Here is a 17,352-nt window from a genome sequence, read left to right as displayed (position 1 = left end):
AGCTATTCGGGAGGCTGAGGCAGGACAATCGCTTGAACCCAGAAAGGTTGCAGTGAGCCGAGATTGTGCCACTGCGATCCAGCCTGGCAACAAAGTGAGACTCCATCTCGGAAAAAAAAAAAAAAGTGAATCCCCTCCTGGAATGTATAGTGTAGTGAGTAGCAACGTACAGGCGATAGAAAGGAAAATAAATCCTTGTCCCTCATTTCCACCTCTTCCTAGAACTAGCAAATACAGGGAATGAAAGCCCTCCATTAGAGATGGCTTCCTTAAATGTCTGCAAAAATTCTGAAACTTGAAATTCTAGTGGAATAGTTTCCCTGTTCCTCCCGAAAGATTTATCTACTATTGTAACTTTCTTCTTTGAGTAATGATTTTATCCTATTTGGTTCTTTTGACTATTGTTCTTAAGAAAAATAAAAAGTAACGAAATACTAAGTGAAAAGGAATGGTTCATAGGCTGCTCTCTGAAAGGCAGCCATTGTTTTGTTCTTCTGTATTGGAAGACTTTTCAGCTGGTTATCCTCCATAACTTGAAAACAACTGTCATTCGAAAGTGTTATTTCCAGTGGTCTCAGGGCATACTATCCTTTCTCTTATTTGTTGAGACAGAGTCTCTGTCGCCCAGGTTGGAGTGCAGTGACTCAAGCGATTCAAGGGATTCTCTTACCTCAGCCTCCCGAGTAGCTGGGATTACAGGCGCCCGCCACCATGCCCAGCTAATTTTTGCATTTTTAGTAGAGACCAGGTTTCACTATGTTGGCCAGGCTGGTCTTGAACTCCTGACCGACCACAGGTGATCCAACCGCCTCAGCCTCCCAAAGTGCTGGGATTACATGTGTGAGCCACCGCGCCCGGCCTCGTCTCTTAAAGGCATTCTCCAAAATACTCATCTTCCAGTTTGAAGAGTAGCGGGGATTAAATTTGTATTATTATATATGCAGCAATTTGCCACTCCCTTTGCCCTGCCCCAGTTACTGCAATAGAAAATGTCTGGGAATAAATACATCTGTGGTAAATTCAATCTTCCTAGTTAAGATTATGAAGGAAACAAAGAAAGGACAGACACTTCCATTCCAGAGAGAAAGGTGTTTGTTTCCCAAAAGGTTAGACATTGATTCAGAACAAAGGGAACCTGAGGACACCGGTATTAAAGAAAATCAACTCTGAATGTGAGGTATTAGAAAGCCATTTGTTTCCTAGGGAAAAGTAAGGAGGAAAGAGCGGGTTGGAGACACGGGCTTTGCTGTATAACCTTGGTCATGTCACCTAAACTTCTTGGAACTCCTCAGTGTAAGAGTTGGGACCAAGGATCTCAAAGGTTCTTTTATTCCTAAAATTCTATGGTTCCACGATTATGTGAGTTGAAACAGGCCATTCTGTTGATTTCCTAATCTCCAGGAGGAAGGAAACTGGTCTTTGGGGGTTAAACCGACTAATTTAATGGAGAATCACCAATGTGGAGGTGGGCGAACTTCACAATTACGGGCTTTTGGACAGTAGAGATGCTCTTGAAAAATTTCCGAGAGAACCTTTCCCCCGTCCTTTAACCTGACTTTACAATTCTCTTCACTCTGGGATAGGTGAGCGGACAGAATCTATTTCAGATTGAGGTAGTTCATTTGACTGAGCATTTCCCCTTTCCGTATTTTTGGACCCTTAACGACCAAATGCCGAGAAACAGATCCTTAATTACGGTTCCGGGATCTCGAAAGGCCTGTAAAATCCTGCTTCCGCATCTTAATCCTTTCTTCGGGTATTGGGATCTTTTTTAAAATGTGTATTTCTGGCGGAGCGGGCATGGAGTGGGTTCAGAACAGCAGCGCGGGACTGATGGATGCTTCTTCCGCGGGAGGCTTCGCTTGTGGGACTCCGGGTTGGGGCCGCACGGGCTCCCAGGCGGACTCCGGGAGACAAGGGCGCGGCTGCGGACTGACGGGCGGACCCCGGGGAGGGGCTTCACGGAGGAGTCGCGGCCAGAGCGGAGCGGAGCCGCCCAGGCTGGGCGCGCAGCGCTGCCGGGCGGGCGGTGGCGCTGCGGAGGCGGTGGCCGAGGCCGGCGGGCGCGGAGGAGGGGCCCGAGGCTGGGGCGGCTGGTAGCAGCTGCCTCAGTGACGACTGCCGGCATCTCGGCGACCTGAGGAGATCAAGCCGCGGGCCCCGTCGTCGCCGCCACTCCCGCCTGTCTTCCTTCTCCGCTCCCGGCCGGGGCGTCAGGAATGGGCCCCAACCGCCGTGGGCCCCGCACCCTGCGTCGCCCGTAGGCCCCAGCAGCCGGAGGCCGGCCGGCCTCCCACTACCCCTCGCCCTAGCTAAGCCGTCCCCACCCCAAATCCCCGGGAAGGAAGATGAGGGAGACGGGCCCGGCGCTTAGCAGCCAGAGCAGCAGTAGCAGCAGCAGCAGCAGCAGCAGCAGTAGCAGCGGCAGCGGTCGCGGGAGGGTGTTTCGCCGTTTCCTCACAGCCGCCAGGACAAGATGGCAGCGGCCCCGGAGAGGGGCTGAGCCCGGGCTGGGTGGTGCCGCCTGCTGAAGCGCCTGGCTCCCGGTCCCCGGCACGGCTCTGCGCCCCACCCCGGACATGCTCAGGGCTGCGGCCGCCCGAAGAGGAGAGAGCGCGGGCCTCTAGGAAGGTAAGAGAGTTGAGCGAGGGGCGCCGCCACCCCGGGGTGTGGGGATCGGCTCCGTCCGCGGGCTCCACGGCCAGCAAACCCCAAGCCTGACCCGGGTCTGGCCGGACCCCTAAGGAGCGGCCTGCACTCGTAGCGCGTACCGTGCCCCATCCGCATCCCCAGCGCTCTCGTGCTCCCAGTTTCCGCCCTAGCCCCCGCGGTGTGGCCCGGTATGGGCCGCTCCCTCGAAGCCGGCACCACGCCAGGCCCTGGGCCGCCGGACGCGGGGGCCGCAGCCTCCGGGAAGCCGCGCCTGGCCGGGGCTCGGGGCCCTGGGCCTCCCCCTCCCCCTGCCAAGGTTGCGCAACGGCTCTTCCCAGCAACCGAAGTTTTGTTTAGTCCCACGGGGAGCCTCTTCCCCCTCCGCAGCCCAAGGCCGTAACTGCGGAGATCTCTTTACTTTCATTAAGGGGAACAAACGCAAACGCGCGCGCACGCAGCTTGAGCACCGCAGCCGATGGCCCCGTCCCCGGCTTTGTGGCCCCGTCCCCAGCGTCGCGGAGCGGCGGGTTTGCAGGGTGTCAACTCTGGGGACGTGCGTGCGTGTGATTGTTAGGGAGGAGAAATGTGATCCGCGGCTCCGCGTCCCCAGCGGCGGCGGGAGGAAGGCGTGGCGGCCGCGCGGCGGGGCTGTTGCCGGCTTCTCTCGTTACGGTGGCGGCCGCTCGCTTCCCTTCGCTGCACTAGGAGAACTGGCGGAAAGACTTTGGATGAGAATGTCTCTTTCTCTGTCGGGAGGGAGACGGCTGTTGTAAAATGGTATGTGGCTCTCAGGGAATCCTGTTGTTCCCCAGTCTCATCTCTGCTTGAGGAATTGCGCTGAAGAGTGTATGCTTAAATTACCCTGGACTTGTTACAGAGTAGTCGTAACACGTTCAGGCCTTTGAACCGTGTTTTCACAACCTCTTACTGCCCTGTTAGGGAATTTGTTTTTCCACCTGTCAGTTGGCTGCTTCTAATTATAATAAGGGGCTTCTATTAGCAACAGCAAAAAATTTCAGTTTATCGTCCAGTTTAGAGGGAAAGCTCATAGTTGGTTCTATTGTCAACTTCGTTTTGATGTCTGTCTGGTACAGGGCCGGAAAAGTTAGCTGGCAAACCAGTCTGCGCCTGTGCTTTTGCGTACTTTCTAGTAGTTTGGAGATCTGCTGACGCTTTTTCCCTTTTTGCTGTTTTAGGTATTTGCTTTTAGCTGTAGCTTCTGAAGTGGGAGTACTTCTATTCAAACCATTTCAGTTAATTTCAAAGTTTTGGTTGCTGGGGCTCTTTAAAATTTTTAAAGAGGTTTCCTTTCTGGTCAGATTTTTTGATGAAAAGTCTTGAGCCCTAACGGTGGTTACTGTTTACCCAACTAAGACATTTTAATCCTATATTCTTATTTAATTTTTCAGAAGCTGGTGAAGTCTCACCATATGTTTAATAAGTCTAGATTCTGCTTATGTTTGCAAGTGCAGTGCTAATTTTATACAATGAGCAATGATAAGGTTTAGATAGGTCATGATTAAGCTTAGTATTTTAAGTAAACAAAATATGACTGACTTTTTTAAAAACAGTTTTCATAGTTTTCTTGATTATCTTATGCTTTCGTGACACTTATCAGTAATTGCAATTTTACCAGCCAGATACAGTTATTTAGTTTTAAGTCAATGAAATATTTCTTGGTGTATTTATGGCTGCATTCATAAAGTGCAGAGGACTCTTGTTTATGAAATATAATGCTTAACCTGTTTGAGGTTTATTTTTCTTTTTTGAAATTTACGTATTTAAAATTTGTGTTAAGGTAGAGATGTGTTGAAATATTTGTGATGTTTGGGCTTGTCGTTTTTTTGGAAAAATTTGTTCCTTAAGTCTCCCCCCGACCCAAGGGGATCTCTTTTCTAAGAAAAAAGTATTTGTGGAGAACCTTAGATTAAAACTGTTGTAAAAAAGTAAGATGAGTTTGAAATCTAGAACAGAACTGGCCATTAAATGTTTCAACTTTATATTTGGGCCTTGCTGACTACAGTAGCTAAACATACATATTAGGCAAGCAGATCATAACATGGTAAGCCAGCCTTACTTAGTTTATTGTCAAAATATATTTTCCATTGAACTAGTCATTACCTTACTTATAAACCAATGCCATTGGCTTTTGGGCATGGGGTTTTAGAGTCACATTAAAATGGATGGTTTATATGAGATACTTCTTCTTGTAAACATGCTTGAAAAGAAGCTGTAGATCATACTCTTAACTTTTTGGATACCATAAAAAAAACTTTTTGGATACCATTACAGAGGTAGGTTGCTGTTGCAAGTGTGGCGTGGGCACATAGGTTTTTATGTTTAATGCAAGATATGGAGAGCCTCCCTGCACCCCCTGCAACTTAAAAAAGCAGCAGCTATCAAATTAATTTTTTGATTGAGCTTTTGTTTTTAATATTTGATGCATGAACCTGAAAGCATATGGATAGGAGGAAAGGGAAAATGTAAATTTCAGAATGCTGCAATATTATTTTTCAGACCTGATTCACATCTATTTCATGGAATGCTTGTTTGCATGTTGTTTTTTATTTGAAGGTTAGTATGACTTACCTTGGTAACTTTTGAAGTTAACTTTATTTTACCAGGTAAGAGAGTTAACTTATTAAGTGTTATTTTCGTAGCAACAGTTTACCAAGTATGATGATGAGGTAAATTAGAATTGCACTATTGGTGGTTAATTCGAAGGCATAAAAATGTAGTTCCCATTGCAACTTCACATTTAAGTTTGGAGATGAAAAGATGTCCTGGTAATATTTAGATTCAAAGATATTCTATGGAAATTCTCCATATTTAAAAATGCTTCCAGAAGTTGTTATTCCTGCCTCTTAACTCTTAGAGGACACAGAATAACTTGATTTATCGCTGCCAAAATAAATATTCGTGTTGTAGCTGTCCTGGTTTTCTAATGTCCAAAGTTGAGACTTCCAATGTGGTGTGTTTAACTTGGAAGTTACTTCTGAAGACAAACTACTAAAACTTTGTTAAAATGGAGGACTCTATCAGTGTGTTTATTTTTTAAAAGGTATTCCGCCCCCATCCCCCACCCTCCGCCCCCCAGCCTTTCACTGGGATGTAGTATTTCTCTTTTTTAACTTGTTGAGAGCTTTGTCGTGGGGATTCTTTTGTGTATGATACCAGTGTAAGTCTAAAGGGATTATATATATATATGTATTTTTTTTCTTTTTAAACTTTCAGGTTCAGGGGTACATGTACGGGTTTGTTATATAGATAAACTTGTGTCATGTGTTTGATGTACAGATTATTTTGTCACTCAGGGACTAAGCCTAATACTCAATACTTTTTCTGCTCTTTTCCCTCCTCCCATCCTCCACCGTCTGGTAGGTCCCAGTGTCTGTTGTTCCCCTCTTTGTGTCCATGTATTCTCATCATTTAGCTTCCACTTGTGAGAACGTCTGGTATTTGGTTTTCTGTTCCTGCATTATTTATTAAGGATAATGGCCTCCAGCCCCATCCATGTTCCTGCAAAGGACATGACATTCTTTTTTTATGGCTACGTAGTATTCCATGGTACATATGCAGCATATTTTTAAAAAATCCAATCTTCCGTTGATGAACATTTAGGTTGATTCCATGTCTTTGCTCTTGTGAATAGTGCTACAGTGAACATATGCATGCATGTGTCTCTATGATAAAACAATATATATTTCTTTTTTTTTTTTTTTGAGACAGAGTCTTGCTGAGTTGCCCAGTCTGGAGTGCAGTGGCGCGATCTCGGCTCACTGCAAGCTCCGCCTCCCAGGTTCCCGCTGTTCTCCTGCCTCAGCCTCCCAAGTAGCTGGGACTACAGGCGCCTGCCACCACGCCCGGCTAATTTTTTGCATTTTTAGTAGAGACAGGGTTTCACCGTGTTAGCCAGGATGGTCTCGATCTCCGGACCTCGTGATCCGCCCGCCTCTCCCAAAGTGTTGGGATTACAGGCGTGAGCCACTGTGCCTGGCAAACAATATATATTTCTTTGGATATATACCCAGTAATGGGATTGCTGGGTCCAGTGGTAGGAGTCACCACACTACTCTCCACAGTGGCTGAACTAATTCCCACCAACAGTGTATAAGCCTTCCCTTCTGCAACCTCATCAGCATCTGTTATTTTTTGACTTTTTAGTAATAGCCATTCTGACTGGTGTGAGATGGTATCTCATGGTTTTGATTTGCATTTCTCTAATGATCAATGATAAACTTTTTTTCATATGCTTGTTTGGTCACACATATGTCTTTTGAAGAGTGTCTGTTCATGTCTAAAGGAATTATTTTAAATGCCCTAACTGGTTCCGGATCCAGCTGCTTAAAAATATGTATCTTGCCTAATACTTAGGCAACTTATATTAAGAATATATATTTGGAGAAGTACTGAGTCAGTGGAGGCTTTTAAGATAGTCAGTACTTATGTGGCCTACTTAAGGAAGAATAGTTCACTTCTTTTGGTTGGCTTGGTATGTAGTTAAGAGTAGTTTGGAGGAAGAACAACTTATTATTAGTGTGCTGCTTCTGTAGCTTTGAGCTTTTGTTTTGAATATTAGTCACTTGTAGGACCAAGATAGAATAGGTATTTGCAGGATGTATGTAACACATTTATAAGTTTGTCAAATGAAACCTTGAGCTTTTTAGCAGATCAGGCTGTTCTCCTCAGTTGATACTTGGAACATATGTTACTAAACAGAGGCAGCATATTGTCTGGATTCTGAGACACCACTGTTATACCAGGGACTAGAGCCTCTGTTCTTACTGTGTGGAAATTAAAACAACTGGATGAGTATTGTCAATATGTATTGTATTTTTAGGACAGCATTTGTGGTTTGGAGACAGTTAAGTTATTAAGCAGATTTATTTTGTCTTTTATATTTGGCAGTTCATGCCAAGTTAGTACTTGCGAAGGCTTTTTTCAACGGAAAGTCCTTGAAAGGGAGCAAACTGAGGACCATATTTTTGACCTTACATGTATTTTGTTACTTTAAACTAATTTCTCTAATTTTTATATTTAATCTTTTCTCTTTTTATATTTATTTTTTTTCTATTTTTGTATTTATTTTTTCTTATTACAGACAGGGTTTTGCTCCATGGCCCAGGCTGGAGTATAGTGGTATGATCATAGCTCACTGCAGTCTCAACCTCCTGCGCTCAGGAGATCCTTCTGCCTCAGTCTCCAAATAGCTGAGACTACAGGAGCCATGTCCGCTCATTTTTTCATTTCTCTTTCTTTCTTTCTAACATGGTCTTACTGACACCTGGAATTTTTCATTTTTCATAGAGATGGGGTTATGCTTTGTTGCTCAGGCTGGTCTTGAATTCCTGGGCCCAAGCGATTCTCCTGCCTTGGCCTCCCAAAGTGCTGGGATCACAGACTTGAGCCACCATGCCAGGCCCAATTTCTCTAATTTTCTAAAATAATGAGACCTTTTCCATTCTGTAGGAGACTGAGTGGGACAGTGGGTGGTGAGGCAGGTGAGATAGGGGAGACTGGACAGTAGAAGGGGGAAGAGCTTGGTTTAATTGAATTTGGGAGACTGAAATCGGCTTTAATTAATTAATTAATTTATTTCTGAGATAGGGCCTCGCTCTGTCACCCAGGAGTGCAGTAGTGCGATCTCAGCTCACTGCAACCTCCGCCTCCAGGTTCAAGTGATTCCTCCTTTCTCAGCCTCCTGAGTAGCTGGGATTGCAGGTGCCTGCCACACACACCCGGCTAATTTTTGTATTTTTAGTAGAGACGGGAATTTGCCATGTTGTCCAGGCTGGTCTCAAAGTCCTGGCCTCAAGTGATCTGCCCACCTTGGCCTCCCAAAGTGCTGGGATTACAGTAAGCCACCGGGCCTGGCTGCTATGATTTTAAATGTCCAAGTTGCTGTAGACCAGAGTTCTCTTAGTGAAAAATTGTAATAGCTTGAGGGAAAGATTAAGTCAGTGACCTGCTAAGTGATCAGTCTTGTGAAATAATAGCATCTCTGTTTATCATCCTTGACCTCAGTTTTTAAAATCCCTCCCCCAACCCCTTCCCCTTTCTGCCTTTTGTTTCTTCTATCTGAGAGACTTTTCCTTAAGGTGGAGTTTGGGGAAGATAAGCTTTTTCTACAATTAAAAAAAAAAAAGTCTTATGTTCCAGAACTAATCTGAAGCTGCAAGTGCGAAGACTATAGAACATAATATTGCTGTTAAAATGAGTTTGAGTTGTAGGATATATCCTTTTAGTTTCTGGAGATAATAAAAAATAAAACTCAGATACATCATGTATGAATTAAAACTCAGACTTCTGATACCTATGTCTGTCACACAGTCCTTTTCACCTTTTCTGAGATAAATATCTCTTTTAAAGACCAGATTTCCAGGTACACTTTCACCTTGCGTTTTCTTTGCTGCTAATCTTGTCTTTTTTCATTTTTTTTTTTTTTTTTTTTTTTGAGATGGAGTCTCGCTCTGTCGCCCAGGCTGGAGTGCAGTGGCCAGATCTCAGCTCACTGCAAGCTCCGCCCCCCGGGTTCCGGGTTTATGCTTTTTTCATTTTTAAACAAAAAGGTCACACTTAAAGAAAAGTGGCTATTTAGAGAAGCATAATAAAGGAAAATGTGGTATTTGCTCATTTGAGCTGTACTTCTTTCTTTAGCTAAAGATCTAAGTTGTGAAAGACTGATTCCTTCATATAATTCTTGATCATGATGAAAGTAAAGAATTGCCAAGGCTGGTCAGATATAATTTCTTTTTATTTTGCGTAATTGTTTATGCTGGAACACCTTTTCCCATCCAAGTACTGATGAGGTCTGACCCTGCTTAGCCTCCAAGATCAAGCACGTTCCAAGATCAGAAATTTTTCCATTTCTAATCTAGTTCGAAAAAAACAGTTTAGATTTGGTAGGCATTGAAATCAATAGAGTTTGAGACGATCTCCCCACCCTAAAAATTTTGTAGCTTTTATAAATCATATTTGATTTAATACAGATTACCAAGAAAATTGTTTTAAGGATGCTGGAAAATAAAAACTTGGCTGTATTTGGCTAGACAGTTATTTTACTGTGGAAATTTTAGAAAGTATTTGATTTGCTAAAAAAAAATGTTTATTTCAAATTCTTTAACTTCCCCCTACTTGGTTGTATATTATTTATAAGTATACAAAATATTTTAGAGTTTTTAAAAACAAAATAGTGAACTTAAAAACATTTGCAGGAAATAACTTTGCTTATTAAATATTTCCTACCCTATAAAGTGGCATATAAAGGCCTAAAAGTGCCAACTTTTAAAGTCTGTTTCAACTTTTTAAAAGTATATTTCAACTATGTGTTATCTCTTTAATAATACAGAGAGTCTGGTAGGTTTGGTAAACTATACGACTTTAGATATATAATGCTACAGTTTTAAATAGTTAATAAGATAGATTAGAGTGATAACACTGACAACTGAACCTGACTTTCTAGACATTTGTTCCAACGTATGACTTAAATGAATACTTCTGAAGGCTCTATGTATGTAATTTATTACAATTTCTATTGAGTTTAAATAGGGTATAGTGACATAAAATCACAATGAAAATTACAGGTTATGCTGTTATATGACCTATAGCTATGATGCTGTGCTATATTCTCAAAACCAAATAAGAATGTTTTGGGCCAACTTCTAATAAGACAGTTTCAGTGGAGACAGTAAAATGTCTCTGCAGTATATTGGTTGTAGTTTTGTATTTTAAAGTTAGGTAAGAATAATATTGAGCTCAAAAATAGTAGATTTGTAATCACTGTTTAGTGTGCTTTAAATATTTTTTGTAGCTGATCACAGACTGTCGCCACAAAAAAGCTAGAAATTTTATTATGACAGATAATGATAAAATATTTGTATGAAAACTATCTTATCAGCCAGGCACGGTGGCTCATGCCTGTAATCCCAGCACTTTGGGAGGCTGTGGTAGGTGGATTGCTTGAGCATAGGAGTTCAAGACCAGACTGGGTAATGTGGTGAAATCCTGTGTCTACAAAAAATACAAAAACTAGCTGGGCATGGTGATGTGCACCTGTAGTCCCAGCTACTGGGGAGGCTGAAGTGGGAGATAACTTGAGCCCAGGAGGTCGAGGCTGCAGTGAGCTGAGATTGTACCACTGCAATCCAGCTTGAGGGATGGATTGAGACCTTCTCTCAAAAAAAAAAAAAAAAAAAAAAAATGGGCCGGGCACCGTGACTCACACCTGTAATCCCAGCACTTTGGGAGGCCGAGGCAGGCGGATCACAAGGTCAGGAGATCGAGACAATCCTGGCTAACACGGTGAAACCCGTCTCTACTAAAAATACAAAAAAAAATTAGCTGGGCGTGGTGGCTGCCACCTGTAGTCCCAGCTACTCAGGAGGCTGAGGCAGGAGAATGATGTGAACCCAGGAGGCGGAGCTTGCAGTGAGCCGAGATCGCGCCACTGCACTCCAGCCTGGCCGACAGAGCGAGACTCCATCTTAAAAAATAAAAAATAAAAAACAAAAAAAAGAAACAAAACAAACCTATTTTATCTAGTACATATTTGAATGTCCACTAAGTGCAAAGTACTGTGCAGTGAACGAAGAGACTAACACGTGGTCCCAGCTTTGAACAAGTATATGATAAGTGAAATTAGCTGAATACTGTAAGTTTTCTTCTATATTTGTATATGTGCACCTAAGTTAGAAAAACACTGCTTAAGAAAAATGATTTAACGATAGCACATTCAAACTTCTTAGGCTGTTTATTTTATTAAATATGAAATATTTAAATGATATTAAAATAGTAGCATTCATGTTAAAGTTGTGTTATTCACTGCTGCTCTTGCAGTGGGTAAAACCAAAATAAGTCATTGAAAAATATGAACACTCCTGTAATCCCAGCACTCTGGGAGGCTGAAGCGGGTGGATCCCTTGAGGCCAGGCGTCTGAGACCAGCTTGTGCAACATGCAGAAACCTTTTCCTACTGAAAAACGAAGAAAATACAAAAAGTATTCAGGCATAGTGGTGCATGCTTGTGGTCCTAGCTATTGGAGAGTCTGAGGTGGAAGGATTGCTTGAGCCCAGGGAGGTCGATGCTGCAGTAAGTAAACCACAATTGCCCCACTGCACTCTAGCCCCGGAGACAGAGTGAGACCTTATCTCAAAAAAAAAAAAAAACAAACAAAAAACAAAAAACAAAAAAAAACCCCCAAAACCCAAATTTTTAACTTTATTCATTTTTTTATACTTTGCCAAGTCCTGATTGAAAAAAAAATTACCAGTTTTATCTTGTGACAAGTGTTTTCATTAAGGCTAACCGGATTTATAGTCGAAGTATCTTATAGAGATAAACTGTATGTTAATTTAAATAAAGAGAAAGTCATATTTCTCAGATGTGGCTAATAATACAGTTCTCTTTTCTCATGGTTTTTTCTTCTGGACCTGTACAGTTTTCACATTGCCTGAGGGAATTCTATTAGGCTTGCCTTTTCTGGCAATATTTCCTTTCTCCTAAATTTAGAATGCAGAGCCCTTTAAACCTCATTCCTGTGCCAACCTGTGGAAAGTAAACAAAAGGTGAAAACATTGCAAGTTTTTTTTTTCTTTTCTTTTCTTGAGACAGAGTCTTGATCTGTCCCCAGGCTGGAGTGCAGTGGCGTGACCTCAGCTCACTGCAACCTCTGCCTCCTGGGTTCAAGCGATTCTCCTGCCTCAACCTCCTAAATAGCTAAGATGACAGGCAACTGCTAGCACGCCTGGCTAATTTTTGTGTTTTTAGTAGAGACGGGGTTTCACCATGTTGGTCAGTCTGGTCTCAAACTCCTGACCTCAGGTGATCCGCCCGCTTCGGCCTACCAAAGTGCTGGGATTACAGGCATGAGCCACTGAGCCCGGCCTACATTACAGGATATTTTTAAGAATGTTGAACCTGCTAGCTGTAACTTATTTGAAACCACTACACAAAAGGAATATTATTTTTGTTTTTCATTTATGTAAGTTAAAAGTGTATTTAACTTGGAGTCCTTAAAAGCAGAGATGTGAAAATGACAAGTATTTTATTGTTTTGCTCCTAGTATAATTGTATATGATACAGTATTCTCGGCCAAGCGTGGTGGCTCACGCCTTTAATCCCCGCAGTTTGGGAGGCTGAGCCAGGCAGATCACCTGAGGTCAGGAGTTCGAGACCAGCGGGACCAACATGGTGAAACCCAGTCTCTACTAAAAATACAAAAATTAGCCGAGTGTGGTGGTGGGCGCCTGTAATATCAGCTGCTCAGGAGCCTGAGGCAGGAGAATCGCTTGAACCCAGGAGGTGGAGGTTGCAGTGAGCCAAGATGGTGCTACTGCACTCCAGCTTGGGCGACGAGTGAAACTCCATCTCAAAAACAAACAAAAAACAGTATTCTTAATGAAATTCAACAATTTGGCAACATTTTGATATTTTATACACGTGTATTTAAAATCGAATTCTGGGCTGGGTGTAGTGGCGCAAGCCTGTAATCCTAGCACTTTAGGAGGCTGAAGTTGGAGGATTGCTTGAAGCCAGGAGTTTAAGACCAGCCTAGGGTATATAGTGAGGCTCCATCTCTAAAAAATGCAATTACCTGAGTGAGGTGGTGCATACCTGTAGTCCTAGCCCAGAGGCTGAGATGGAAAGATCATTTGAACCTAGGAGTTAGAGGCTGCAGTGAGCTAGAATTGCACCACTGCATGACACCTTAGACAATAGAGTAAGAGTCTGTCGCCAAAAAAAAAAAAAAAAATTAAAAAAAGAATCTTGTATGCAAAAGTGTTTGGTATGATAACATAATTAACTGCCAATAGCCTCGAACGGAAAATTTTTAGGAGTATTTGCCTTATGAGTTGCCTTCTCTAAGCCTAGTGTGGCATTTCTGAAACTGTTTGTAGTGACCACTCTGTAATTTCTCCTTAAGTATCTGAAAATCTGAAATCTCCTTAAAGTATCTCACATCTGAAGGTCTATCTAGCTTGAAATGGTTTTGCATTAATTCTATTGCAAGAAAATGAAATACCTCATTTCTTAACCTATTAGAAGTTAATATATAACATTTTTGGGAATGTTACACTTTCATTTAAAAATATGAAATAGTATCTGAACTGTTCCTCAAGTGTAGGGACCATGTTCTATCTATTTTTATGTTCCCTAAAGTGTATAATAGACGTTGGAAAACAAACATTATTATTATAATAAAAGGAGTCAAATACAGACGTATGATACTCAACTTACATACCTTAATCAAAGTGTAGCCTCTTTATTGCGTAGCTTGGCAGGTACCTGACCAAGCAGTTGTGAACGTGTCATTGACAAACTTAGCTTCTCAAAACTCTCCTTTACTCCTGCCTCTTTTTTTTTTACTTCTAACAGATGAGTCTCTTTCCTGTATAAAGGTCAGTAGGTATGACCTTCTCCCAGATTTCCAACCCTTTACCTCTGGACTTAACTCCAACAGTACACACTTTGGGATTTCACTCCTCTCTCAAGGAAAGATACATCTCTTAATGCCTCCGAGATTACTCCCTATTTTCTATGTGGGCTTCATCCAGAATTGTGTTTTTCAACATCTGGAGCTTGTCCAAAAACAAGTTCTCTTTTTTCCCTGCTTTTTTTTTTTGAAAGGTAACATTATATATATTTATTGTGTACAACATTGGCTCTTTTTCCTTCAGCCTTTTTAATATGCCCAAGTATCTGAGATCTTAAGCAGCCATCTTTTAATTGTACCTCAAGTCTGGGGTCCTCTGTTTCTTTTTCTGTTTCTTCTGACCTTCTTTAATGTGTTCTCTGACCTCTACTTGGATTTCTGTTCACTTCATAGCCTTTGGCAGTAGAGTTTTGTCCATGCCACTTTAATGAAATTGCTCCTACTAAGCTCCCCTGTTGTTTTCTTTTATTTATAGTTTATGTATTCCTTCAGATTGTGTTTATAGTGCCCCCTACTCAGTTCTTAGCTTTCAGCCCATATTTTGAACCTCCTTTTCATCTCCATATTTTCCCCTACAAATACCTCAGGGTTATCTTGTTTCTAAATCCTTTGCCTAAACTCCCTATCTAGCATCCTCGTTTCTGTTGCCTTCTGTGTGTGTGTGTGTGTGTGTGTGTGTATACATATATATGTGTGTGTGTGTGTGTATATATATATATATATTTTTTCTTTTGAGACAGAGTTTTGCTTTTGTTGCCCAAGCTGGAGTGCAGTGGCGTGATCTTGGCTAATTGCAACCTCTGCCTTTCAGGTTCAAGCGATTCATCTGCCTTAGCTTCCCAAGTAGTTGGGATTACAGGTGCATGCCACGAGGCCTGGCTAGTTTTTTGTATTTTTAGTAGAAACGTGGTTTCACCATGTTAGCCAGGCTGGTCTCGAACTCCTGACCTCAGGTGATCCACCTGCCTCATCCTCCTGAAGTGCTGGGATTACAGGCGTGGGCCACCATGTCTGGCCTGCCTTTTATGTTTAAAACTTTTATTTATTTATTTATTTATTTATTTTTTATTTTATTTTTTTTTTGAGACGGAGTCTGGCTCTGTCTCCTGGGCTGGAGTGCAGTGGCCGGATCTCAGCTCACTGCAAGCTCCGCCTCCCAGGTTTACGCCATTCTCCTGCCTCAGCCTCCGGAGTAGCTGGGACTACAGGCGCCCGCCACCTCGCCCGGCTAGTTTTTTGTATTTTTTAGTAGAGACGGGGTTTCACCGTGTTAGCCAGGATGGTCTCGATCTCCTGACCTCGTGATCCGCCCGTCTCGGCCTCCCAAAGTGCTGGGATTACAGGCTTGAGCCACCGCGCCCGGCCCTATTTATTTTTTGAGAGAGAGTCTTTCTCTGTCACCCAGGCTGGAGTGCAATGGCTTGATCTTGGCTCACTGCAACCCCTGCCTCCTGGGTTCAAGCAATTTTCCTGCCTCAGCCTCCCAAGTAGCTGGGATTACAGGTGCCTGCCACCACGCCTGGCTAAGAAAATTGAGAATGTATGAAAACTTACAGTAAAAATAAGATATTAAAAAGAAAGAATGTATAACAACTGTATGAAAGTGCTAATTACAGTTTTATATGAACAGTGAAAAAAATTGGAAAAAAAGTGCAGCAAATTATGATATGCACATAGGATAGAACATTATGCTGCTATTTAAAATAATAATAGTTGATAAGAGTCTGGGTGTGGTGGCTCATGCCTAAAATCCCAGCACTTTAGGAAGCCGAGGTAGGTGGATCACTTGAGTGCAGGAGTGCAAGAGTAGCCTGGGCAACATGGTGAAACCCTGTCTCTAATTAAAAAAAAAATACAAAATGTGATAAAAAGAATAAGAGAAAACATTGTTATATCAAGTTATCAAGTATTTTAATTTTAAGCATATGATAAAACATATAAATGACTTGAAAGAATTAGGTTCTTTTCCCTGAATACTTTGTAATTTTATAGTAATGGAATAATTTCAAAATGATTGCTATACTGAAATTTAGCCTCTTGTTAATGTGAATGATGTATCTTTTCATGATTTTATGGCAAAATACTTTAAGTTTTATATTCGTCTAGTATACCAATTCTAGCAGTGTGATTCCAGGTAAATGATACTGCCTTAGTGGTAATTTCTACTCAATTTGCAAGGTTCTATGAGTAAATAGCATTCTAAGTGTTAATATGATAAATAATGATATAAAATAACTTTTGGCATATTTCGTCATGTATAGTGAATATGCAATCATTATTTTCATATCTGAGATTCTGTCTAGTTTCTTGTGCAAATGCCTAAAAAATGGTGGCTGGGTGTGGTGACTCACAACTGTAATCTCAGCACTTTGGGAGGCCAAGGTGGGCAGATTACTGGAGCCCAAGAGTTTGAGACCAGCCATGGTGAGACCCTGTCTCTACAAAAAAGTACAAAAAATTAACTGGGTGTGGTGGCATGTGCTTGTAATCACAGCTACCAGGGAGGTTGAAGTGAAAGGATCACTTGAGCCCTGGCACTCTAGGATGCAGACGAATGACTGTGCCACTACATTCCAGCCTGGGCAACAGAGCAAGACCCTGTCTCACAATAAATAAATAAATAAATAAATAAATAAATAAATAAAAGTCAATTTTAGTTACTATTCGAGAGTAGATTTCTAATCAGTAAACTGTAACTACTTTGCAGCCATTTTCAGTCTAATGAGGAAGCACATTTTTATTTATGGGATCATTGGCTACTTAATTTTAAACTTAAGGTGTGTTAGCTGTTAGTTACATATGCAACTTAAATTTGAACTTTCTTAATATCTTTCTGTTTTATACATTGATGGTGTATTTAAAAAAATCTCTTTGGCCAAATATGAAGAAAAAAGCTATTTTTATCATTATAGTTCTGATATGTATGGTTTTTAGTATCATGCATTGGTAGTGTGACTTTTTACACTAATACAAAACAAAGAAAAATCTGTTTTTCTATGACACTTTCAGTAGAAGAAAGAAAGAAAGAAAGAAATATGTAGCCTTGCTAAGTCTATCTAAATTTGTGGTTTTAATGCACAGCTTATAAGCAACCCAACAATGTGTCACTTAATGATTAGATGTATTCAGGGCCAGATAGAAGCGGTTCTAACAGATTTTTAAGAATTCAGTGTCGTGGCTGGGTGCAGTGGCTCACGCCTGTAATCCCAGCACTTTGAGAGTGGATTACTTGAGATCAGGAGTTCGACACCAGCCTGGCCAACATGGT

The 17,352-nt window shown here is 41.9% G+C and overlaps 1 protein-coding gene across 4 annotated transcripts in view; it reads left to right on the top strand.

Moving 5' to 3' along the window:
* Window positions 1–1,988: 1,988 nt before the first annotated feature.
* Window positions 1,989–17,352, top strand: part of HIPK3 (homeodomain interacting protein kinase 3) — a 102,094-nt gene continuing 86,730 nt past the window's right edge. For 2 of the 4 annotated variants that reach the window (XM_023185490.2, XM_023185487.2), the window contains exon 1: window positions 1,989–2,631. The gene's annotated coding sequence lies outside the window, so the exon portion shown is untranslated. Of the gene's footprint in view, window positions 2,632–3,056; window positions 3,430–17,352 lie in introns of those variants that run through there. The other 2 variants (XM_023185488.2, XM_023185491.2) reach the window with 2 other exon arrangements.

The sequence above is a fragment of the Piliocolobus tephrosceles genome, chromosome 13 (genome assembly GCF_002776525.5).
Source record: "Piliocolobus tephrosceles isolate RC106 chromosome 13, ASM277652v3, whole genome shotgun sequence".
In the NCBI taxonomy this organism is placed as follows: Eukaryota; Metazoa; Chordata; class Mammalia; order Primates; family Cercopithecidae; genus Piliocolobus; species Piliocolobus tephrosceles.
This window is presented reverse-complemented; position numbering and strand designations above follow the sequence as displayed.